This window comes from Callorhinus ursinus, unplaced genomic scaffold (assembly GCF_003265705.2).
Source record: "Callorhinus ursinus isolate GAN/ISIS: 27379988/994484 unplaced genomic scaffold, GSC_fseal_2.0 scaffold7, whole genome shotgun sequence".
Taxonomy (NCBI): Eukaryota; Metazoa; Chordata; class Mammalia; order Carnivora; family Otariidae; genus Callorhinus; species Callorhinus ursinus.
The window spans coordinates 43,386,022-43,412,689 of record NW_027397069.1 but is presented as its reverse complement, the minus strand read 5'-3'; the positions used below and the strand labels follow the sequence as shown (position 1 = coordinate 43,412,689).

General features: G+C 35.2%; 1 pseudogene; it reads left to right on the top strand.

The window, feature by feature from the left end:
- Nucleotides 1-15,940: 15,940 nt before the first annotated feature.
- LOC112826530 (low molecular weight phosphotyrosine protein phosphatase pseudogene) lies at nucleotides 15,941-16,606 on the top strand (annotated as a pseudogene).
- Nucleotides 16,607-26,668: the final 10,062 nt, after the last annotated feature.

Sequence of the window (26,668 nt, the reverse complement as noted above, 5' to 3'; positions counted from 1 at the left end):
ATATGAGTTCTAGCAGCTTTGGGGTGGAGTCTTTTGGGTTTTCCACATAAAGTATCATATCATCTGCAAAGAGTGAGAGTTTGACTTCTTTGCCGATTTGGATGCCTTTGATTTCTTTTTGTTGTCTGATTGCTGTGGCTAGGACTTGTAGTACTGTGTTGAATAGCAGTGGTGATAGTGGACATCCCTGCTGTGTTCCTGACCTTAGGGGGAAACACTCAGTTTTTCCCCATTGAGAATGATATTCACTGTGGATTTTTCAAGGATGGCTTTTATGATATTAAGGTATGTACTCTCTTTCCCTATACTCTGAAGAGTTTTGATCAAGAAAGAATGCTGTACTTTGTCAAATGCTTTTCCTGCATCTATTGAGAGAATCATATGGTTCTTGTTCTTTCTTTTATTAATGTATTGTATCACATTGATTGATTTGTGGATGTTGAACCATCCTTGCAGCCCATGAATAAATCCCACTTGGTTGTGGTGAATAATCCTTTTAATGTACTGTTGGATCCTATTGGCTAATATTTTGGTGAGAATTTTTGCATCCGTGTTCATCAAGGATTTTAGTCTGTAATTCTCCTTTTTGATGGGGTCTTTGTCTGGTTTTGGAATCAAGGTAATGGTGGCCTCATAAAATGAGTTTGGATGTTTTCATTCCATTTTATTTTTTGGAACAGTTTCAAAAGAATAGGTATTAATTCTTCTATAAATGTTTGGTAGAATTCCCCTGGGAAGCCATTTGGCCCTGGGCTTTTGTTTGTTGGGAGATTTTTGATTACTGCTTTAATTTCCTTAGTGGTTATAGGTCTGTCCAGGCTTTCTATTTCTTCTTCATTCAGTTTTGGTAGTTTGGACATCTCTTGGAATATATCCATTTCTTCCAGATTATCTAATTTGCTGGCATATATTTGCCCATAAGATGTTCTTATAATTGTTTGTATTTCTTTGGTGTTGGTTGTGATCTCTCCTCTTTCATTCATGATTTTATTTATTTGTGTCATTTTTCTTTTGGGTAAATCTGGCCAGGGATTTATCAATCTAATTAATTCTTTGGAAACAGGCATCAAAATCCAGGAGGCACAGAGAACCCCCCTCAAAATCAATAAAAATAGGTCAACACCCTGACATCTAATAGTAAAATTTATGAGTCTCAGAGACATTGAGAAAATCCTGAAAGCAGCTCGGGAGAAGAGATCTGTAATCTACAATGGAAGAAACATTAGACTGGCAAAAGACCTATCCACAGAGACCTGCCAGGCCAGAAAGGACTGGCATGATATATTCAGAGCAGTAAATGAGAAAAATATGCAGCCAAGAAGACTGTATCCAGCTAGACTGTCACTGAAAATAGAAGGAGAGATAAAAAGCTTCCAGGACAAACAAACAAAAACTAAAGGAATTTGCAAACACAAAACCAGCCCTACAAGAAATATTGAAAGGGGTCCTGTAAGCAGAGAGAGAGCCTAAAAGCAGCGTGGACCAGAAAGGAACACAGACAATATACAGTCACAGTCACCTTACAGGCAATACAATGGCACTAAATTCATATCTTTCAATAGTTACCCTGAATGTAAACGGCATAAATGCCCCAATCAAAAGATACAGGGTATCAGATTGGATAAAAAAACAAGACCCATCCATTGGATGTTATACGTAAACAATGAATCATGGAACACTACATCAAAAAGTAATGATGTAATTTATGGTGATTAACATAATAAAAATAAATAAATAAGAAAAAAAAAGACCCATCGATATGCTCTCTGCAAGAGACTCATTTTAGACTTAAAGACACCTCCAGATTGAAAATGAGGGGGTGGAAAACCATTTACCATGCTAATGGACACCAAAAGAAAGCTTGGGTAGCAATCCTTATAGCTTACAAATTAGATTTTAAACCAAAGACTATTCTAAGAGATGAGGAAGGACACTATATAATACTTAAAGGGTCTATCCACAAGAAGATCTAACAGTTGTAAATATCTATGCCCCTAACATGGGAGGAGCCAATTATATAAGCCAATTTATAACAAAAACAAAGAAATGCATTAACAACAATACAATAATGGTGGGGGACTTTAACACCCCCTTGACTGAAACGGACAGATCATCTAAGCAAAAGATGAATAAGGAAATAAAGACTTTAAATGGCACACTGGACCAAATGGACTTCACAGATATATTCAGAACATTTCAACCCAAAGCAACAGAATACACATTCTTCTCTGTGCCCATGGAACATTCTCCAGAATAGATCACATCCTAAGTCACACATCAGGTCTCAACTGGTACCAAAAGATTGGGATCATTCTCCACATATTTTCAGACCACAGTGCTTTGAAACTAGAATTCAATCACAAGAGGAAAATTGGAAAGAACTTAAATACATGGAGGCTAAAGAGCATCCTACTAAAGAATGAATGGTTAACCAGGAAATTAAAGAAGAATTAAAAAAATTCATGGAAACCAATGAAAATGAAAACACAACTGTTCAAAATATTTGGGATGCAGCAAAGGCAGTCCTAAGAGGAAAGTATATAGCAATACAAGCCTTTCTCAAGAAACAAAAAAAGTCTCAAATACACAACCTAACCCTACACCTAAAGGAGATGGAGAAAGAACAGCAAATAAAGCCTAAACCCAGCAGGAGAAGAGAAATAATAAAGATTAGAGCAGAAATCAATGAAATAGAAACCAAAAGAACAGTAGAACAGATCAACGAAACTAGGAGCTCGTTCTTTGAAAGAATTAATTTTAATTTTTTCACATAAAACTTGTTATGGCTCTTTTTTATCTTTTTAAATATGATCTTTGAGTTATTTTTTCTTCTTCCATGATATCGGTGGCTCTTATTTTAATCAGTCTGACCTAGGTTTATAAATGTAATTATTCTTCTTGAAGACCAATGTTTGTATTTATTGAGACTCACTATTTTAAAGGGATTTTCTTATTTCATTAATTTTAGCTCTAAGTATGAACCACATTATTATGGCCTAGTCTAATATTTTATTTAAGTTTAGTACATGCGTATAGATTTTCAGTCAGCTAGACATACGTGGGTGTTCTCGATGCCTCCATAACTGTCTCATCGTCCAGATCTTCATGTTATATTTCTGCCTATTCTGTTAGTCTTCTGCTTCTCCTGACTAGGACTGCATCTTCAACCTTTCTGAGGCTCTGACCTTCTCTGTCATTTCCTACCCCAAATTACTGTTGTTATTGAACATGCTGCAGGGTATAGAGTTTTTGAGCTCCATTTTAAATCAAGTGGGCACCTTCAGGCAGCAAAACTTCTGGTTTTCATAGCTTGTCTGGCCTTCAGTCATTGTGGATTAAGCCACTGGTAGAAGGGGGGCGAGGTGGCGGCGAGTCTCATATAATAAATTCACTGACTCCCACTGTTTTTACCTAAAGGGCAGATATGTATTATGAATAAATTCTTCTCAGTTTTCTACCTTCTTTGGTTGATTTTCATAGGCCCGAAATGGCTATTTTTGAAAGGTTATCAGTTGAAATTCTTTTAGTAATAGGATTTGTCAAGTTCCTCCTTACTGTAATGAAATCCCCATCCTCAAGAGCTCCCTTTTTAATTACAGGCTACATTAGTGTGTCAGCAGGCAGAGAGAGACAGACAACCACAGGGGTGTACAAATATCCCCTGGTTTATACAACTTCAGGACTCACTAGAAGTACTGTGAAGAAAATTGTATTTCCTAGAGACACATGGGATTTGAGTTCAAGAATTTTACTTAAGTCTTGAGGGAAAGGGTAATTCAATTCTGGAGGCCTAGAAATCTTGAAAATGTTCAGGATACATGGAGGTATTAATTAAGTTAGGTAGGTTACTCAAAGTGTTCAAAACGAGATGGTATTTAAATTAGTGTTTGTGTGACTCCAGAATCCTTTTTTTAACCATGAAAATTAAAAATCAAGTGAATGCAGAGGTGTAATCATCCTTACTTTAAATCCATTTTTTGAGACATCCAATATCTCTTTGATAGAGTATTCATTCTGTATTAGGATGTGCAAAACCTTTTTTATTTCTTTTAGGTTATCTAAAATTTGTGGTCCTTCTTCCCTATTATATATTTACATTTATCTACATCGTAGAACAAGATTTAAGAGGATTGCTCATTATCACATTAGTAGAATAAATTGTTTTTTTACGTTTGAGTATAACAACAGGTAATTTCATTGGAAAGTCATCCTCAAACATCTTTTTTTTTGCTTTTACCTAATAAGTTTTTGATTGCAAACATCATTTTATTATGGTAAATGAATATTCACTTGTTCATATAGCCATTATACTCTAAATTGTGGGTTGTCAAAATTTACACACACACACACACACACACACACACACACACACACACACACACGAACATACCCATACTCAAAATGTCAGTCACCCTAAATTTTGGAAATGTGAATTGCTGTGAGGTACAGTGATGTCGATGACATATATTTCCAAGGTAATGAATAATGATTTCTGAGGGAAATTTCTTACTTCAGAGTACTAAAGTTCTCTCTATTGACTTATTCCTAGAGTCATAACCATTTTCCACTGGTCAGGAATATAGTCAAAGAAACAGATGGAAGTGATTGGAAGATGGTGGAACGGAAAGACAGTTCCCAAGTTCCAACTGGAGAATGGAAAGAGTAATCTTAGACACATAGGCAGTGATACTCAGAAGAGTAATTTTATTTGAATCACAAAAAGAGTTAAGAATATCTAAAAACTATATAAAATACAAGTTATCCTATTACTTACATTCTATGTGAAATTAACTCTTGAGACTCCTGTTCTTCTATAGTTTTATATTATCTTCTTTATTGTGTTGTTCCTTAAGTAATTCTCTGTAGAAGGGAGAAAAATGACATAGGCTATTTTACCTTGCTCAACAAAGAAGATTTGCATTATTTCTTGTACTGAGTACTTTTAGTTGTTACTTTAATGTTTCTTTGGTGTTTGTCTTTTGCTTCTCCCTTTTCCCACATTCAATTAACATTTAATGTGTTTTGATTGATTTTTTCATCCACAATCCATTCTCAACTATGATTCAATTATCCATCATTATTTTGAGAAATAAATTTTAAAAAATCCATTTAAAAACAGAAAATGAGTTAAATCAAGGTCTTATTAAATAGAAAATCCTTAAAGCAACATGCCAAATATATTGGTGGCTGATCAGAGCTTGAATGAAAATGACCCAAGGGATTACAATAGCACTCATTCTTTTACAAATAAAATCATCAGTTTAGTGTATATATGGAGATAATCAGAGAAGGATGTTGTTTCCAGTAAAATATTTACTATCTGGAATCTGCAGTCGATTCTAAAGTCAAATTGATCACAAGCAATGAATAGAAGAGTAAGTATGAGACAGAGCTTCTCAGTAATCCATAGAAAATCCATTACAGTTGTAGTTAATTATTTTTTTAAAGATTTTATTTATTTATTTGACAGAGAGAGACACAGTGAGAGAGGGAACACAAGCAGGGGGAGTGGGAGAGGGAGAAGCAGGCTTCCCGCTGAGCAGGGAGTCCAATGTGGGGCTCGATCCCAGGACCCTGGGATCATGACCTGAGCCGAAGGCAGACGCTTAACGACTGAGCCACCCAGGCACCCTGTAGTTAATTATTTTTGATAGAATGTTTGCCCATGTTTCTATTTTTAAACCTATTTTTCTTGGTTTAAAATAAAATTAAATTAAAAACCCCATTTTTAACCCAAAGTATCCTTTTATTTTTATTTTATCATTTGTTTGTCTATACAATTTGGAAATCTATGATAACTTATTTTTTAATAATAAGCTTAAACTAAAGGAAATTTAGTTCTTACAGTAAAATTTAAATGCATGCCATTAATTTCTAACATATACATATGGCATCATATAAATAAACATAAAGGCTTCAAAGAAATAATTTATGTCTCTTCATTTTTAATTATGAAAATTATATCAAAATATAATCTTTTACCTGTGGTTTCTAAGATTAATAATACTTAGGGTTACCACAGTATTTTTATTTACTTAGCTTATGCCAGGGTACAGAGTCTTTGCCAATCTTTTGCTAAGATGAAACCACATGAAAAAGAGTGAGACCCCAAAAGTGTTTTTCAAATTGTTGAAGACAAAGAGATGGACTGCCCTGATTCTCCTTCAAGCAAAGTCTTGGTGTCCTCTTACGGAGAGTGTGGTCAGCTGACAGCCTCCACCTGTCAGTTGTTTTAGGATTTGCCTTAGCTGCTTGTGGTCATATCCTTACAGAAAGACCCCATATTCCATGATTGAGCAAGGTGGGGATATAAATGCCCAGCCATTTGGCTCAATGTGGGACAACTCTGATGGACAATATTTGGTTGAGAATTTCTTACAGGGATGGCTGAAGTTTTGTTGGCCTGAATCTCAGCTCAGCTTATCCATCTGTCTAATTTTACTTCTTCCTCCTTCCCATAATACAACTCATTCCCTAATAAACATCTTGCAGTCCAACTCCATCTCAGTGAGTACTTTTGGAAAACCAAACAACCCACAATTAAAATAAATTAGATGGCCGATTTGTTGTGAGGGCCCTTCCATATGAAGTCTAAGCTACCTTTCTAGCTTTATGTTGTTTCTGATGGTCAGTCCCATTAGAACTTCTGTGCTGTCCTTTCTGTACTTTGTAATATATCAGTAAAAGAAGCGTGAATCCTCTCTACAAGTGCACGGATAGATAGATGGATAGATACAGACATATAAAGTGCCTCCTTTTTCAAAAAGTTAAGGGTAAATCAGTATCTACATGTAATATAATCATACAAGATATATATCCAGAATGTTCTTAGGAAATAATTTTATTTCCAGTAGGATGTCTTTCTAAAGTTTACAAATAAATACCTTTATATATTGCCCTATAAATAAGCAGTTATGTTAACAAAAAATTGCATTCAATGTAGAAAATATTAGTTCATTTAGCTGTAATATATGTTACTGTGCCATGTACTTTGCTATATCATTTGAATAATTTCCCCTATAATCATTGCCCAGCATTTTAATTTTAATGATCAAGTCTAAATAAGTAGGTAGAATAATATTTTCCTACCAAAGATTTTTGTTTTATTTTTTTGTCAAAGTAGACTGTGGCTCTGTGCTAGGCATTAATAGAAGCCCTTGCATCATTTTCTCTCTTATAATAATAACTTTAATTTGCTTTTGGTTTTTACAGTTTTCTAAAAATGTCTGATTATTTAAAATATTAACAGAATAACTAAAGATTTTTCCTAAAATGCAAACAGATTCATCTTAAGTTTAAATGCTTATATGTTGGACTATTGCTTAAATTCAACAAACTATAAAAATTATGAATTTTATAAATTATATATAAATTTTCTAACTCCAGTTATTATATTTACTTCCCCACATGAATTTTCTGTTGTTGTTTTTGTTGTTGTTTTGAATTTTCTGTTTTACTTAGCATTAAATGATTTTAAATACATGTTCAATAAATACATAATATATCAATTTCTGTTCCTCCTAGTCATTGACACAGCATTTTCAAATGTGCCTTTTGGAAATATAGTAGATATTTAGTTCTGTAAGAGGGAGAATAAAGAGATTGATTTGAGACAACAATAATAATTTTAAAGCTGTAAATACGTATTCCACATTTACTAGAGAGAAAACATTCGGAAAATTTGTTGTAACAGGGCAAATTCTATCATAGTGAATACCATCAGGATTCCAAGTGTTTTTGTTATGAAGAATATTGTATTAGTAAGCCCTTTGTGAAAAATAAGGATAATTTTCACAGCTAGGTGTCTTCTCTCCAAGTTTCTGTGTCTTGGCAGTTCACAGGAAGTAGCAAATTAAGAAATATAGAAGTGAAAAAGTATTCTATGCAGCAAGGCATACCCATGGGAAGGAGTAGTGAGGCAGAGGTCTGCCACAGTGAGGAGGGGTATTTTAACTTTGACATTGTTTAGAATTACTGATATACATAGACAATAAAAAACAGACTGATGTTCAGTCTATGATTGCTTTTAAATTGTGTACACATAGGGCACCTCCTGTTGCCTACACAAAGATGGTGCACTCACACCCACTCTTCTTTGGCACAGATGGCAGCCATAGAAGAGTCCTGTTCACATTACCTAACAAAGAGAGAATGCTGCAGAGAGCACCAGAGACCATACACATCCACCTGATACACTTTCATACCCTCCACAGCTTTCCCGATGGGACCACTCTGTCTTGACCACTCTGTCAGACAATTAACTGTGATGATGGTGATACTAGACCCAGGCTATTGCCATCCTATGGGGGACTCTACTAACGACCTACATTTCTGCCAGGACTTACTGTGAGCTTTGCCAAGATTTCTCAGAGCTAAACGGCAGTCTAAACTTTTCTACCCCATCTCTTTTCTTCCCATTTTCTGTCACCAGCGTGACACTTGTAGGCAATCTTAAGAGTCTTCCTATCTCCTTTGTCCTCTCCCTTTAACCTTTACAAGTGTTTCTCCTCCTTTAATTCTCTCACACATCATATTCCATCATGGTGTCTGATTCTCAGATAGCCAGAATTGACAGAGTTGGTAACTAAGAGTGGTCAACAAAAACATGCAGTTAAATGGGCCTTAATAACTAGATCACCCACAGCACTGCAAGGAAGAACTCCTCCTTCCACGTGGCAGGTAAGACACAACTGGTAAAGATTTCACAAGTAATAATCTGGCAAAACTTTCTGATTGCCAGTGTAATTGTTTAGGCATTATAGATATATGGGTTTAACTGTGCCTACAAGATCAGCCAATTTGGCGGGTTACTACTAAGTTGTATTGACACTTGTGGGGATTGATAAGACTTTGAGGGCAATAAACAGATAGTTAAAAGCTAAATGTGAGAGCTAGTGGCTTTTTTTTTTCTTTTTTGGTATATTACAAAAAGTGTTTATAACTTTTAGTGGAAAAGCAGACAAACTAAAGAACCGACTCACTTGTATATATTGGACTATTCCCAATAGAGTTCAATAAAGTCTCAGTGCTAGAGAGGCTAAATTTTCAGTCAAGGCAGATTTATTATACTAAGATCAAAGTTTTTACTGGGAAAATCTCTGAAACACGGCATGGAGACATCTGGGTTTGTTCCCATAAAGATCTTGTATCTACCCTCTTCTCTATTAGGAACTAGCACTTGGTGGATGAGGAAAGATACTTCAGAGACCACTACTTTCAAGGCAATAAATGCTTTCTCTCTTGGACAAGAGTCTCATAACTAGGGTTAATTCTAAGCATTGTCTGGGTCCTGATGAGGAGGAAAGAGATTCTACCCTGAATGAGCTAAAAGAATTATCTAGAATACACTATCAGGAGCCCATAGGTGACCTCTGAGATTGGATTTGAAGGTGCTTAATCAAAGAATCCATTAGAAATGTGCCAGTCAATAGGGCTCTGGCATCACTAAGTTTAGTGGTGGCTCTTCTCTCCAAGTCAGGGCTTATAGCTGATGTAATAGTTCAGTTAGTCTTTTTAATAGCCTTGCAGATGATGAGATCCCAAAGTAATAGACGCTAGGTAGCGGAACTTACCTGACAGTAGCAGCAGGCCCTAAATACAGAGACAACTGAAAGGGCAGAAGGCCAGCCAAGGGGGTGTGACCCATTTAAGTTGTAGGGATTGTTAATGGAACATGACATCAGTAGGGCCCAAATTAACAGGCAGATAACGAGGGTGCTCCTTAATATGTGCAATCAAAAAAGAAGATTGGTGGTGCTTAATTTGTTAATCTGGTCCCTGTAAAAACCAGATAGAGAAAGACTATATGTTACCACAAGCTTAAGCAATTAGTACCCATACTGTGCTGCATGTGCATGCATTATTAGAGCATAAGTCTTCAGGTACAAGCTGTTTATCTATAGATTTGATGAATGCTTTTCTATTCTTATCAGGAAAAATTGTTAGAGACAGTTTGCATTCACTTGAACAGTCAAAAATATTTATAATTTTGTCCCATGTTATGTTAATGTTATGATTATCCCACAGATCAAAACATTGATCCATTTTATTGATGGTGTCTTGCTGATCCAGCAGGATGAACAAGATATGGCTAGTATTTCTCTATACTTGCAATGGTATCAGGAAATATAAATTTTAGAAATAGCATTTGTAAAAACACCAAAACTGGGAAATACGTAGGTAAAAATTTGTCATGCAACATTACCTATATTAGCAGAATGGATTTGATAAATCTAAAACATACTCTTTTTACCTGAATTTATGTTTTGAAATATAGAACATCTGCAGCATGACACAATTAGCCATGTTTTCACATTTTTCCATTTCTGAATTCAGGATGAATCTTACACCTGATGATATCTTACAATGGTGTTGGTCACTTTCTCCCCATTTTGGCACATCTAAAATCAGAGTATGTCTAATGATCACTGAAATCTTCGACTTAATGACAACAGCAGTTTGTTTGATTATACTCTCTCATATACTCTTGTACATTTTCTTCATTTATATAAATGAATGAATTTATGTTGTTCTGGTCATACACAGAATTTTCTGAGTTCTAGGTGTTTTCTTTTTTTAAGATTTTATTCATTTGAGCGAGAGCATGAGTAGGTGGAGAGAAGCAGAGGGAGAGGGAGAAACAGACTCCCCATTGAGCAGGGAGCCCCCCACGGGACTCAATCCCAGGACCCTGGGATCATGACCTGAGCTGAAGGCAGATGCTTAACTGACTGAGCCACCCAGGCGCCCTGTTTATTTTTAAGAGTTACTGTAACAAACTGGAACTATTACATAAGAGATCAATGAACGATAGTCTGAAAGAAAAAGATGATACATACTACAAAGAATGCTTGAGTAGTCTGGGATTTTGAACTGGATAAGAAAAATTTGAGAGATATTCTTCAAATATCCAAGAAGCTGTCATATGAGAAGTAGGAGAATTGGGAATAGAGGAAGAAAGGAGGGAAAGAATTGATACTTCTGGCAAACAAATGGTTTAACATTCCTCAACTCATTTAGTTATTTCAGCAAAAGCTTTGAGGTTATGTTTTCAGATGAAGTAAATAAGGTGATATAGTATGGGATGTAGGCTCTTTAAACTCGCAGTCTGTGACCTGAAAGAGTAATGGATATAAGCCAAATAGGTCAGTTTCCAATTTGACAGAAGAAAGAATTTGTATTTAAAAAAAAAAAAAAAAAGGTGCCTGTGTGGCTCAGTCGTTAACCGTCTGCCTTCAGCTAAGGTCGTGATCCCAGGATCCTGGGATTGAGCCCTGCATCAGACTCCCTGCTTCTCCCTCTCCCACTCCCCCTGCTTGTGTTCCCTCTCTCACTGTGCCTCTCTCTATCAAATAAATAAATAAAATCTTAAAAAAAAGGCAAAATACATGCTTAGATCTAACAAAGACTTTGCTAGGAACCATAATCAGGATGATAGTTATAATACCTGGATATGAAGATCCATTGCAACCTTGAAATTTTGAGGTTTTATGGAAAAATATTTATTGGCTGAATGCCATATGGTATATACCTTTATTTTATAAGCGGTGTAGTGGTCAGGGAACAACCAAGAAATTGGAAATACACTTAAGCATTTAAGCATAAGGAACTTCATGCAGGGAATTAGTTATATAATTGATGAAGGAGTTGAAAATTCAAACTGGATGTGATGAACAAGCCTAGAAAGCAGCAAGAAAAAGAAAGGAAAAATAAAATTCTTCTAGGCTAGAGGAAGTGGTGTTGAGATCAGAAGGGTCCCTGGCAGAAGATACAATTTATTACTGAAGATTCTGCCCAAGGCTTAGAGAGAGAATGAAACAAGTAGACTACTCTCTACTCCCTCCCACCTTCCAGCATGCTGCAGTGACTCTGCTTACTTAACTAATGTGAAAGCCTTGATGATTGACCTGCAGTGAGCAGCACTCCAGTTCCAGAACAGAGAAAGGTGAGGAACAATCCTAAAGGGCAGAAGGCTCCAAACCAGAGCAGTTAGATGGATGTCATGTTACTTTTGGAATATCAGCAAAGAACAATCTTGCATTAGTAACTTATGTCTTTCTTTTTGACATAGGAAACTTTGCTATCAGAGAAGAAAGAACTTGTCCAGTTACGCAATTTTTATGTGTATTTCTTTGTGCTTAGATGGGGGAGAAAAGTAGAGAAAAGGTCTTAGTAGTCTACTTTTTCAAGTGCTGCTTGCCTCATAGTGATTTCATTATGATGAAATATGGTTTTGATATATCATCACTTTAAAATGAAATTGGTTCAGGGAGGCGAGTAAAGGTTGCATTTGTCCAGGTTACTAGGGGAATGGTGGTTTTCTTAAAGACATTTTATTAAGAAGTAATGAGTACATAACTGGAGTGCTACACTGATGCTTTCTTTTCCAGTTTGTCATTCACCTGTCTTCCTCACTTGACTTGATATGAGTTCTCTGTCTCATAATGTGCAAAAAGCTTGCAGCAAAGTAAGAATGAGTTTGTTGTGCAAAGTGGGGAAGCAAAAGAGAAAAGCAATGTGGAAAGGAATGATTTCTCAAAAGCGATATTGCGGTCTTTATTTTTTTTTTATATAAATAGGGTTTTAAAATGAGAAAGAACGCAATGCTAAGTTTAGGAAACTGTGAATGTAAAAGCATTGTAAGTCACGTTATTCATCTGTCAAAACTTTTATGGTGTCCCAACCTGAAGGTAAAGGAAATTCTCTTTGAGACAAATTGTAAAATGTAGCTATCAAAAAGTAACATATGCCTTCGGAGGTAGAGCTTCAGAAGAAAACTATATAATAATAAAAGGGGGGATATAGACTACTATTTTTTTTATTTTATTATGTTATGTTAATCACCATACATTACATCATTAGTTTTTTGATATAGTGTTCCATGATTCATTGTTTGCATATAACACCATATAACACCCAGTGCTCCATTCAGTTAGAAATGGAAGCATCAACACTAAATACAATATACTGCATGAACATTACAATGCCTCTTAAAGTATTAAGAGAGGCAAAGTGCTACACCTTGAAATATGTGGATCTCAGAAAATCTGATTTTTATATTTTGGAGTCGTAGAGAAAGTACCTGTAAATGACAATTAGGCAAATTTTTATGGAAGATAAGAAATAAATACCTCTTCTAGATTTTACTGTTCCTGAAGTTGATTTATCTCACTGAAAATGAGGAATAAGAATAAAAAAAGTAAAGTATGTGTTTTGAGGTACTTTTCGTGAATTTTTACTTTTATTCATCTGAAGATTTATTTTTCCTGTCGAATTCAATTACAGTGGTGCTAGTTTGGAAACACCGTCGATTCTATATTCTATGTATGACTTAGGAGGGAAGATGTCAGCTCATGGATCAAAGTTTATGCTGTGAGGTGCTGGATGAAGGAATTGATGGTAGACAGACTCTCTAAAAGTCTGTGATGTGCAAGTCCCTGACCTAAGTCTCATCCTAAAAGCTCTTTACCTAAAATTATCTTCCGGTGATCTCTTATGTAATAATTCTGTTTTGTTGCAACAACTCATAAATGGAAATACCTAGAACTCAGATAATGCTGTGTATTACCAGAACAGTGAAAAGTAAATTGTATTTATCAACTGATTCATTTATAGAAATGAAGAAAATGTGCAAGAGTATCAAAGGCTGTAGGTGTTTTGATGTATTAAAATATGTGCTTAATATGATACTAACTTCAAACAAGAGGGATTTCCTGAACTGATCACTGAAAATGTGCTTCCAAAAAATGTTTCAGTCTAATATAGCCAATACTTAATTGAAATATGCTGTTGGGTCAATACAAAACATTTGAATTCATACCTAATGGGTCTTTTCCTGTTATGTAAAATTTCTCACTGAATTCTCATGTTAATATGATAATCATAGCATATGACACAGGTTCTTTTTGCACTAATTGTAGCAGGAAGAGAATTTGCACATTGCATTTAACCAAACAGTTATGTTGCAAAGGAAGAATGTGCCAACTTATTTGAAATGATTTATTGATGAATTATTTGTAGGATAAAGAGTGCTCTGAGAATGAATTCCCCAGCATATCAAAGCCAAAACTCCATTACTGATGTTTGTGATATACTCAGTAAGCAAAGATTTCCCCACCAGCAATGTTACATCCATCTTTATAAACAATTTTAGACACCAGAATATAGGTATCATTCATTATATAGTCCCCTGATTGCTTTAAAGTGTTTTTAAAATACTAGTAACATGGATAGGAGCAATGTAAAATGTATTGAGATGTAGTGTTAACAAAATATACCCATAAATTTGGTGTTATCAGTTTGTTGATAAATGTGCGGCTGTCTACTTAAGGTAACCTATGTATATTTACAAACAAAGCAAGCTTGCTATAGAAACAAAAATATTATGATGCATTTGTGATTGACAGTTATTTTGAAATATTTTTCATTGATTCATAATTCCAAACATGATTTTTAAAAGATTTTTTTTTGTTTATTTAAGAGAGAGAGAGAGAAACTGCACAAGTCAGGGAGGAGCAGAGGCCTAGGAACAAGCAGACTCCGTGCTGAGCCTGAAGCCTGATGTGGGGCTCGATCTCATGACCCTGAGATCATGACCTGAGCCAAAATCAAGGGTTGAATGTTCAACCAAGTCACCCTAGTGCCCCAACATGCTGATTTTTTTAAAGAAGGATAGTAAAGATAGAAAAGAAAGGACACATAATATGAAAATGAGAGTCTAAGATGGTATTTGTTTATAATTTCTTTCAACTGATTATAAATAATAGGCAGATTTTTCAAGAAAAATAATATTTCCTAAAGGAGGAAATAATCTTTGAACTTTCAGCCTTTAAAACGATTAGTCTTCTAAAATGCAAATATCCTGAGCACTGATGAATCTAAATAGATCTCAAAAGTGTCCCAGTTTGACACAGGAACGTGTGAAAGACACAAGGAATATCTATTCAGCATAGAATTCAAACTTTTGGTGACTCTTAAGATAGTAATCCTAGTGTATTAGATATTGACTTAAGTGGTTCACAAAGCTTAGAGTACAGTCCAACCTATCAATTCTGTTTAGAGAAAATCGAGTACAAAATTCTGTACAAGATTCTTCTTATAAAGTAAGGTCAGATGGGGAGCATCAGAGGAATGTTGCAGAATGATTATGGTGCCATGGAAAAGGGAGAAAAAGAATGTTTAAATTACTAGAGAACTTAAAATTATCACTTAACATTTCCTTTCATATAAATGACAAAAGACATTCTCTAAAGCCAGGCAAATTTGACCACCAATATCAGATAAAAAATGAGAAGAATATTATCCATAGTTCAGAAAAATTTAAAAATGTCTAAATGACTCAGTGAAAATGGGATCAGATTAAGTATTGATCTTACTTTCCAACAGTACAGGAATAGGAGGTTCTTGCTCAGGAAATAAAAATGCCTAAGCATAGAATCCAATGCTGTTAAATGTGAGTAACACTCTCATGGACAATCAGTGAAGAAAATCAAATGACTTCAGGAACCATGACCATACTCTACATCAGTAGTCCTCAGATTGTGGCATGTGTCAGAATTATGTTAGATTGCCCCAACTGGCAATCTGAGCTTCTTCAGTTGGTCTGGGGTGGTAGTGTGAGAACTTGCATTCCTAACAAATTGCCAGGTGATGGCATTGCTACTAGTCTGGAAACCACAATAAGGGAGCCATTTCTCCCTGACTCATAGGAGCAGGCAGTGATATTTGCTTCACCTGGTAAAGGTGTCACTCTGACTAATATAGAAATGTAGTTGCTACACACTTCTGAAAAGAGTGTAAACTATGGAATAGACTGCTTCCTGTACTTGAATCCCTCTCTGATTTTTTACTAACTGTGACATTGGGAAAGTTACTTTAAGTTCTCAAGCTTTTTCTGTATTCATCTATTACGTGCTGATAAAAATACTCCCTACAGGCGCTCAGCGGGCGCCTGGGTGTGCGCGCAGGAAGATGGCTGAGCAGGTGCCGAAGTCTGTGCTCTTCGTGTGTCTGGGTAACATCTGTCGGTCACCCATTGCAGAAGCAGTTTTCAGAAAACTTGTAACTGATCAAAAGCTTTCAGATCATTGGAGGATAGACAGTGCAGTGACATCCACGTATGAAATAGGAAACCCTCCTGATTATCGAGGGCAGAGTTGCATGGAGAAGCATGGTATCCCCATGAATCACACTGCCCGGCAGGTTACCAAGGAAGAATTTGCCACATTTGATTATATACTGTGTATGGATGAAAGCAATCTGAGAGACTTGAATAGAAAAAGTAATCAAATTAAAAACTGCAAAGCTAAAATTGACCTACTTGGGAGCTATGATCCACAAAATCAACTCATTATTGAAGACCCCTATTATGGGAATGAGTCTGACTTTGAGACTGTTTACCAGCAGTGTGTGAGGTGCTGCAGAGCCTTCCTGGAGAAGGCCCGCTAATGTCACGCCCGTTCTCCCCACAGCCCCCGGCTGGGCCCCACAGGCTCTGCTGTGAGGCCGCAACTGTTTCTTCAGTTGACCCTCGGTTTCTTACCTTAAATAATTGTAAATGGAAATCAGTTATTGTATCTGACAGACAAATAAATAAAAATATTTCATCCAAAAAAAAAAAAAAAAAAAACCTCCCCACAACTAAGGCTACAGTTATAATTGAGATCATCTTAGCACAATGGCCAGACCAAAACTGGTATTTAATAGTCGGTATTTTCATTATTAAAGGTGGCTATATTATTATTGCTTTATAATACAATAACCCAACTAATCTTGGTCCACAGAACAAACAGAAAAATAAACATACTACTCAGAATTTCCCAGAAAATTCACAATTTCCATAGAACTTTGTTCCCATTTTCTTTCATTGCTTGTAGTTCTGCCCTCACACAGACCCCTTCCAGTTTTCAGCAGCAGGAAGAAAATATGACTTAAAGAACTTCATCTAGTGGTATCCACATTTAAAACATCAGGTAAAATATAAACAAGCAAACCAATAAAGTTTCTCACTATGTATTTTTTTCCCTACTCTCCATGAGGAATTCAAACATATACCTTTTCATAAATAAAATTACATGGAATGGAAACATCTTTTCTCTTACCTATTTGCATAAAATATTTGAATACTAAAATAAAACAGTCTTGACATCCCTTTGTTTCTCATCTTTAAAGATTAGCAGTAAAAAACAGTAGTTCCTTGCATGTACATCTAGTCAGCAATTGAAACAATAGCATCTGCCTTCGGCTCAGGTTATGATCCCAGGGTTCTGGGATCAAGCCCCACATCGGGCTCCCTGCTCGGCAGGAAGCCTGCTTCTCCCTCTCCCTCTCCCCCTGCTTGTGTTCCTGCTCTCTCTCTCTCTGTCAAATAAATAAATAAAATATTAAAAAAAAACCTCATTTAGCCTATTTTTATCTCTACTTATTCTAAAATATTCAATTTTTTGCTTCTTTTTCATCCTATTTACATACTTTAAAACTTTAATCATTCTCTTGTCAATATCAGCTTTCTTGCCCTACTTTGACTGAACTTATCCTTGAACTTCTAAACACTATTTAGAAAAAATATATATGTATATAAATATATACATAAATATATACATATTTATATACATATACATATACATTACTAAAGATTGAGAACATTAGAAATTTTGGTCTGTTAATTTAGCCACCAATATTACCCAGAAATTCTATATATCCATTGATAGTCCATGCTTTAATTTAATATAGCATAGATTGCAATATTTCTCCATTACTCTCTAGTCCTACTTCACTACCTTTATCCTAACTTTTATCAAAAAAGAAATCCCTGTGTCTCGTCACTAAACTTGCAACCCTACCTACACATTTCTTCTTCCCTTGTATTACAATGAAAAGACATATCACAAACTAAGGCTAATCCTTCCCCCAAAAATGGATCCCAATTTGTTACTCTTTCCCAAGGACACACATATGTTATTTTAGCTATCCTCCATGTCTCCAAATTCCCTACTGACAGTTCCATAACATTAAATACACTCACATCTTTCCCATCCAAAAATGAATATCCTCCATATATGGAAACACACACACACACAGTATCTCAGGACTTCACATACTTTTGAGCTAATGCCTTTTACCCTCCCTTTGACTTCTCATTTGGTCTTCAACCCACTTCAGTGAGGTTTCTAGCCCCACCACTAGACCAAGGCCTCTCTAACCAATATCATCTACGACTTAGCTGTCTTTAAATAAATATTATGCATGTTTTGGTTCTGAATGTGCTTAACTCTATTGAAGTACTTCAAAGCACAAAAACTTTTTTCTTGAAAAGATTTCTACTCTAGGACTTAAACACTTCGACTTCAGAAATGCAATTACAACTGAAATAGATCTATGTAACAAAACAGCATATATTAAATAGGATGAGGTATTTATTCATTCACCCATTTATTCCATAAGTATTTATTGAACATATGCAATAGCACAAGAACTGGATTAGTTGATCAGATTACAACTTATGCTTATGACAAATGCAAAAATTATTAAATCATAATCATGGTGTAAGTGGAAAAAATGAAAATAGAGCCTAATACAAGACTACATAACTGAACTAATTATTTTGAGGAACCATACAGGGCTTCTCAGAGCCCTGGAGGAGGTGCCAGAGTTAATTCAGTAAAGGAAGGAACATGAACAACATGAACAGAGGTTTTGAGGGGAAGTTAGCTAGAGGAGCTAGAGGAACTGAAAGCAGGCCAGTAACATTGGGATATATAAGCAAGAAGATTGACTTGAGATGAGACTGGAGAATTAGGTAGTGTCTTGTTTATTCAGAGTCTTGTAGAGCTAGTGATTTGGTACTTTATAGTATGAAGTTGCAATAAAACTGTGAGTTAAGAATAATGGGAGTTCTCCTTTGGAAGGGAAGACTAAAGAGATTCACTGTCTTTGTGACATTGAAGGTGGTCCTTACAGATTTTTGCAGGCAGAAAAGGGTGATAATTGATGTCATTCCAGGACACAGAAGTGTCATAAGCAAAGAAATCAAGAAGAAAAGGGTAATAATTGCTTAGTGGAAGTATGATCTCATACTCTTTAAAACTGGTATTCTGCCAATGGGACATTATAACCACTTTCTGTGTTCTGTACAGGAAAACATAATTAGTCTTTAGATTACACTTCTCTTTATTCTGGGAAAGATCTGAGCAGTGAGCTGTTAGTAACCAGATACAAAGCAAACACCTACCCATTCCTTTAGGAAAAAAATCCAAAATGAAAATATTTCAGATTATATGTTAAATGCTATTTTATAATTAAAATTGAATGCATACCAGACTTTTCACCACTTCACCTAATACCAGAGATGAGTCCTCACTAACATCTGGATGACAAGTGATCCAATTACTGTTTTAGACCTTGCTTCCCGGGACCATTTTAATACCAACTGTCTTGGGTGAGGTTTTCATAGAGCACATGCCAAACCAAAGCTTAAGGTGTGAGTGATACATTAAGGAAGTGTTCTCAGGAGAAACCAGTTGGAGACTGGGGGGACTTGAACAAGGAAGGAGAGGAAGCCAGGGAAGCCTGTAATTTCAAGTTAGGTCCCAGACTCAGCCTGATCCTGCAAGGAGCCCTGGAGAATAAATTTTCCTTATACATCAAAGCAAAGAGCTGGGTTTTGTACTTTCCTGTTCAGTGGAGGAGTGAACCTAAAACTCCTAGCATTTTTATTTATTTTTATAAGAGATTGAACAGCATTTTAGGGTAAAATCTAACACTAGATACTAGTTGCTGGCCCAAATGTTATTTCCATAAAATAGAATCCCATATAATAAAAAGTCCTTCCAAATTGTATTCAACTTTCAAGCTCGGGTAGCCGATTGACCATACATATGTGTATTTTCCCTTTTAAATTTCTATTACTATGACAACAAAAGAGTACATGTGACAAATTTTTAATGATACAAAGGCTAAGAGAATGGGCTATTGGTTAAGCAGAATTTTTTATAATTTTCTGGGATACAGCAAGCTGATAGATTTGTCATTAAATATACACCTGAGTTGAATTCCAAATATGTACTGAAGAAAACAAAAAATGTGTGGTTTATTCTGCCAGGTGGAAGAATGGGGATTCTTCAAGCTTAGAGTTTGTAGACAAGTTTTAGGAGAATTATTAATCAAGGACACTTCATGGAAAACCTGATTCAATTAATCCCATCCCTACTTGGCTCATCTGCCCACAAGCAAAGGCCATTTACAAGACTGTTTGCATTTAAGCAAAGAAAGAAAGAAAAAGAAAGAAAGAAAGGTTCTTTCTGAATAGATTGCATAATTTGTCTTAGAAGGGCTAGTTCTAAAAGTGGTGGAAATGTCAAAGAAAAAAGGGATATGTGTCTATAAATTAAATTCCAAATTTCTAAATCTCTTTTTTAGAGAGTCCATATATACTGTCACAAGTAGCTAAATCAACAGTTAGAGGTGAAATCACTTCAAAAATTTATTTAACAAAGTGGAACTTACCTATAAGTCATTAGGAGAAAGAGAGAGACAGAGAAAGAGAGTGAGGAAGAGAATTTACTATCAATCCATAAATAGTGCATAGTACTAAAGAGTACTTCCCCAAGTGAGTATTTAAAGCCAGACAGAAAATTGTTTCTCTCTCATTGTCAGTTCCCTTGTGACTCTCGTGTCTCCCTATCCTTTGTGAGTCCAGTATTTACAGGAGATGTAATTTGTAATTAAAATAAATGGAACCCAGATAAAAACCACCTACTTGATATGCTGCTTTTTTCCAGGGAAACCAGTATTTTCCAAAGCAGAGGGGGACGAAAAAGGCCATTATGAAATATCTAAAAATTTTAATTATGGTCTCTTAAATGTTAATTACTCTAGAGAGTTGGCAAGAAAAATTTTGACTATATGAAACTTTTATCTAGGATGGTTTAACACTTTCCTCAAGATTCTAACAATACCACTGTATTAAGTATATTGTTTAAGGTATTCTGTGATGATGGAAATGTTTTATTGCTGGCTTTCCAGTTGGATAGCATCTTGCCATATATGGCTAGTGAGCACTTGAAATAAGGCTATTGTGACTAGGAAGTTGAATTTTAACAAAATGAATTTGAACTGATGTGAGTTTAAATAGCTATATGTGACTAGTGACTACTGTGTTGGGTAGGTGGTTTTAGAATACTAAAAAGTGAATGCTGATATAATAAAAATGACTACATTTAAGAATTAAAAAGAGTATATGAGATGGGAAAAGAAACTTACTTTTTCCTTTAATATCATTCGGTACTTTTCCAGCATTCAAATTTATTTTCTGTTATAATATCTTATAAATAAAGCATGCATTTTCTAAATTTCTCCACGTGAGACACTTTTCACACATTATCTCTTTGATCACCTAGACAATATGTATGATTTATATTGTTACTTCTATCTCACGTATAAATGTGCTTAATAACTTTAACCTTAGGCAGGCACTTTTGGAACTGGAGCAGATGATACTACCTAATGAAATATCTGGCACATGGGAATTATTCAGAAATTGGCTTTTGTGAATGAGTGAATGATATATGATATAAAGAAGTTTGCATTTGGAGGGTAAACAGCTGTAAATTTGCAATACAATGTATAAATGCACATCCATCTCTTTTTGATGCCATAGAACATACTTTTTCTTTATTAATATATATCCTTCCATAGTGGAAAAAATAGCAACCTGACCTTGGGTCAAGTTAATAACGAGTCTCTCTTACAGACATTCTCCTTGACTATAGGTGAGGATGGGAATACAGAAATGGGAAGTTTGAGATGAGAAGACTTTATAAATTTAAAAAGCCTCAAAAACTGCCTAAGAAACAGGGAAGGTATAGTGGATTGGAATAGATATTACATAATAGACATTACAAAGATATACATAATATGGATTGTATAATACAGAATAGATATTGCATAATATAAATAATAGGTTGTAATAATTCTTCAATTAATTCAAAGTTTGGAACACTGTAACATGGTTATTTGGAACATGGACATTTGCTTGTTAGATACAGGTGCATCAGGAAAAAAAAAATGCCTATATCTCTCAATATGTGATCTTGGATTTTTACACTGATATTGTGCTAACCTTTTAACCTTATATTACTGAACTGTAAATTTAAATCTGATTTGTAGCTCCTTGATATTTCAGTATATTTTTCAGCTTTGGTTTTAAGATTCCCCTTATATTAAATATATCTGTCATAGATACTGTCACTGGGCATAATAGCCTCTTTATTTTAAAAATGAATCAAACTGTATTATTTGCTCATATCTTGTAACATATCTCATTTCCCTTCTGCTTCTCTGTTTTTAGTGATTTTCAAGGCTGACAATTTAAGATAATAAGTTATTTTAGTTAAAAGCCTGTTTACTATATTTTTTTGAATCAATGTGATTGAGGATGTCATGGATGACTTTTCAATATGAAGCAAATTCAATACTAGTGATAGAGAGCTATGCGTTGGTGTCATGCTGGAAGTCTGCTGTAATTCTCTGTGCAACTCTGTATATGATCACTGATCTTTTTGTTCTGTTTCCTGGATATTGCTAATGTTTATGGAACTGCACTAGATGACAGTAAATTGATCTGGACTGAAATTATTTTTCACTCTTTTCTCTGCTTCTGAAAATGATGCTTATTCTTCAAAGCATGACTATGTTACTACTAGTCTTTATTCTCTCAGTATTCTATTAACATAATCATTTTTCATCGCAAGCATATTATTATTTGAGAATAATAACAGTTATTGAAAAAATGTCTACTATATATTAACCATCTAATGCACATCAGAATCTAGATTAAGTACTTTGATGTGCATGTGTGCATATATACACACATATACGCAAGTAATTTGTATGTATATAGAAATATATGTAAAAGATAAGGGCCCCATACTGCTTTTTTGTGGACCTAACCATCTTCCATCCATAGTGCATGGAAAACACTAATATATTCTCCATTTCCATGATTTTGGCATTTCACGAATGTTTCTCATATATATTATATTCACTTAAACTCAAAGTAATATTCTGAGGTAATTTTATGTAGTCTATTTCAAGTGATAAAACTAAGTTTTAAGGGATGCCTGTGTGGCTCAGTAGGTTAAGCGTCTGCTTTCGGCCCAGGTCATGATCCCAGGGTCCTGAGATCGAGTCCTGCATTGGACTCCTTGCTGGCAGGAAGCCTGCTCCTCCCTATTCCTCTGCGTGCCGCTCCCCCTGCTTATGCTCTATCTCTTTCTCTCTCACTATCTCTCTCTCTTTCTGTCAAATAAATAATTGAAATTAAAAAAAAAACACTAAGGTTTAAAAGAATTAGGTACCTTACCCCACCTACATTAGTCTACAATTGTGCTAATTACTTCTATAATTAGTTACAGCAAAAATATTAAAAGAAACACTTTATGAATTATGAAATGAAACTTTTATTTATATGATCTGTAGGCTAATACTTTGCGCAGATAAAGGCATCGAGAGCCACCTGCTTCACTCTACTTTCCATGCCTTACTTTGCTTTACTGACAATGTTGCATGTAAGTTTCTAAGTCCCATGCTACTGAACACTAGCCTAGTTGCCATATAACAATGAAGAAGATGAAATCTTCACCTATATATGTGGCAGTGCAAATATGGCTGGGATATGCTTAGGTTGGAATCCATTATTGAAATAATCTAGGAAATGCTTTCTCAATTTTTTATAAGAGGGCCTAGACACAATAAAATTTACTGATCAGAATTTTCTTCTCTTGTGTTATTATTATCACCATTAAATATTTTAATTAAGATTTTTATTTTGAGATTAATTGTAGATTCATATGCAGTTGTGAGAAATACCAGGGATGCTCTGTATACTTCACCTACTGTCCTATGCTGATAATATCTTGCAAAACTATAATTCAGTATCAAAACCAAGATATTGAAAATAGTACATTAAGATGCAGAACCTCTACATAATCACAAGAATGCCTCATATTGCCTTTTTATAGACACACTCATTTCCCCCATCCTGCGCTTCCAGAAGCCACTAATTTATTCTTCATTCTTACAATTTTACCATTTCAAAAATGTTATATAAATGGACTCACATGGAATGCAATATTTTGTAACTGGCTTTTTTTTCAATAGTATAGTTATTTTGGATATTTATATTGGTTGTTCTATGTAGCAAGAAGATAAGGATAATGTATTTATCCATATTTTTTCTTTTTCTATTTTTTTTCCTGATAGTACAAAATTTCTTTATGTATCACATTCTTTCTGTTTAGAGAAATTCCTTTAGCATTCTTTTAGAGTAGGCCTGTTGATGTCAAATTCTCTAGCTTCCCTTCATCTGGGAATTCCTAGATTTCTGCCAATGCTGAAAGATATTTTTGTTGGATATAAAATTCTGATTGACAGCTCTCTTTCAACTCTTGAAAAATGTTATATCATTTTCTTTAACCTCCATTTTCTCCCTTATAGGTAAAATGTGATTTCTTGGGGCGCCTAGGTGGCTCAGTCATTAAGCATCTGCCTTCAGCTCAGGTCATGATCCCAGGGTCCTGGGATCAAGCCCCGCATCAGGCTCCCTGCTCTGAGGGAAGCCTGCTTCTCCCTCTCCCACTCCCCCTGCTTGTGTTCCCTCTCTCGCTGTCTCTCTCTGTCAAATAAATAAATAAAATCTTTAAAAAAACATAAAATAAAAATAAAATGTGATTTCTTTCTTGCTGATTTCAAGATGTTTCCTTTCTCTTTAGTTGTCAGAAGTTTGACTACAAGAAAATCATCCTCCTTGGAGCTCACTCAGCTTCGTGAATCTATAAAACTCTGTCCTTTGTCCAATTTGGGAAGTTTGACTGCTTATTTCTCTCTGTACTTTTTCACCTTCAACCTGATCATCTTCTCATCTTCTCCTTACAGAACTCACGTGACACAAGCATTAGACCTTGTATAGCCCCACAGGTCCCTGATAATGTGGTTCTTTTTTTTTTTTTTAAGTATGCTTTTTCTCCGTTCACACTGTGTAATTTCTATTGCTGTCATCAAATTCACTGGTGTTTTTCTTCTATAGGAGTTTTGTCTCTCCTCTCTCTCCTCACCTGTAGAATGTCTTTAATTCTGCATTTTAGCCTGCGTTCCAGGCACACATTTCCAGCTGACTTCCACGTGAAGGCCACACAAATACCTTAAGTGCATCTAAAATTAAAAAAAAAAAAAACTCGGGCGCCTGGGTGGCTCAGTTGGTTAAGCGACTGCCTTCGGCTCAGGTCATGATCCTGGAGTCCCGGGATCGAGTCCCGCATCGGGCTCCCTGCTCGGCAGGGAGTCTGCTTCTCCCTCTGACCCTCTTCCCTCTCGTGCTCTCTATCTCTCATTCTCTCTCTCTCAAATAAATAAATAAAATCTTAAAAAAAAAAACTCATCTAATTTGAAACATGATCTTCATCTTCTGTTCTCTACTGAAGATAATATCACATTCTTTATGCTATAAATTTCAATACTGTAGTAGCGTCTGTGTGTACAGGAGATGAACTGTACCCTAACACTCTCCCACTATCATAGAGATTTCTAGTATATTTTTCATAAGAATCTTGGATTTAAAATGTTATTTATATCTAATTAAAGTTTTATCTTTACTGGAGATGAAGACAGTTTGAAATTTATCTTTTGTGGTTTGTTTCTATGCATAGTAAACTAATATGGAATCTAGTATTTTTGTTTCCCCACGTTTGTAATATTTCACAAGCTTTAAAAATTATTCATTTAATGCTCTTATTTATCAAAATTTTTGTGTTAGAGCTATTTGGTAATAAATACTACTTAAAGCTTTGGGAAAAATACAAAATAGTTTCCTCCATTTCCTATTTATACTTTCAAAATGCTGATTTTAGGCATGTCAACCCAAAGTACTAATAAAAGAAAATTTCATCCCTTATGATCAGATGGTGGAGTGGGTGATTATGTCTAGTCAAAAAACAAAAAGACATGAAAAAGGTTGAGGGTGTCATAGAGTTGTTACATGAGCTGTTCAACTTAAGGCTGCATCCTGCCTCTGACTGGTGTGGAGGAGTATGTGTCTGTGCCTCTCCAGTTTCTAACAGAGGTCCTGATATTCACAAGTTCTATCACCCAATCAAGGCAATGTTCATTCTTCTCAACTGTCATCACCCTGAAATTATCAGACATATGGTCCCATTTTAGCAACTCTCCAAGATATCTGTCAATCTAAATCATTGGCTAGGACACTTGGGTATAAGCAATTTGTGATTCTTATCTACTAATTTTCAATCAGTATTTTATCTTTCCCTTTTTGTAAAGTCCTCCACCTGTGGCACTGTTCTGAAAATTAAATTGAGAGCATCTTGTCAAAAGATCCCTAATATATTTCAGATCACAAAGCTTTTATAAATGCAGCCTATCATTTACTGATGGTAGTAACTTTTACAAGCTACATGCCTCATTTGGCCTTAATATGGCGTTTTCCACAGAAGACAATAGAACGTTCAAACAGCTGCTGTGTGTAGCTTTGTTAAATCATCTAATTGCAAACAAGCAACCCCCAAAAGCCCGGTAGTCATGAATGAAAGCCCAATTTTAAAATAAATCATATTGTTATATATTGGTAAAAAATATTAGGAAGAAATGGCCTGAAACGTTA